Here is a 1,027-nt window from a genome sequence, read left to right as displayed (position 1 = left end):
TTTTTCTGGTTTGATGTATTGTTGTGTGTTGTTTGTTTTGCTTGAACTTGAGGGTCTCATCTGCTTGTGTGTATAACCCAGTAGATGGGAGGATGGCCTCACTAAGTATTTATGATAATACTTACGCATCTCAATTGTTGTTTGTGGTGTGCAGGTAAAGGAAAAGTGTGATCGTGGAATCAAGGGCTATGAGGAGGAGGATGTTCTAGAGACTTGATTGATTGTGGTCTAGCTGTTGTTAGGTTGCTAGATTAAGTCAAAGGAACATTGTAGGATGTTAGCTTTTGGTTATTTCTTTGTTTGGATTATGATGTTATTGGATTATTATGTTGGATATTATTGGAATTATTTTATTTGGTTATCCGCTGTTATTGATTGATGTTAGGATGTTAGTGGGTATGGGACCACTAGTAAATTAAGGTATTAAAAAAAAAAAAAAGGGAAGGGTTGTTTCAATTTGGCTCATTAAGTCTTCCTTCTCCAACATCAAGAATCCATTTCGAGAACTCTTCAATCTCCCTGGCTTCATTTGGAGTTATCTTTTGCAGCAACCTCATATTTCTTGTTAGCCTTAACACTTTACACTGATTCCAAAGGTAAGATGAGTTAAGCGATGAGTTAACAATTTGTTCTCGACCAGCACCGACAATAACAGGAAGTATCTGACGGAAATCACCACCAAAAATAATGACCTTTCCCCCAAAAGGTTTATCTTCTAGATCATGCATTATATTTTTCAAACTTCTATCTAAAGTCTCAAAGCAGTACTTACTCATCATTGGAGCTTCGTCCCAAATTATCAACTTGGCTTCTTGGACTAATTCACCTAGATCAGAAGACCTTGACATTCTGCACATAGATGTATCATGAACTTCAAGAGGAATGCCAAACCTTGAATGAGCTGTTCTGCCACCTTCTAATAAAAGAGAGGCTATACCGCTAGAAGCAGTATTTAAAACAATTTCTCCCCTTATCCTTACAGCTGCAGATAAAACTTTCCAAAGGAATGTTTTACCAGTTCCACCAA

Source organism: Camelina sativa, chromosome 15 (assembly GCF_000633955.1).
Source record: "Camelina sativa cultivar DH55 chromosome 15, Cs, whole genome shotgun sequence".
Lineage (NCBI taxonomy): Eukaryota > Viridiplantae > Streptophyta > Magnoliopsida > Brassicales > Brassicaceae > Camelina > Camelina sativa.
The sequence above is the reverse complement of the archived record's forward strand: the minus strand, read 5'-3'. Positions refer to the sequence as shown.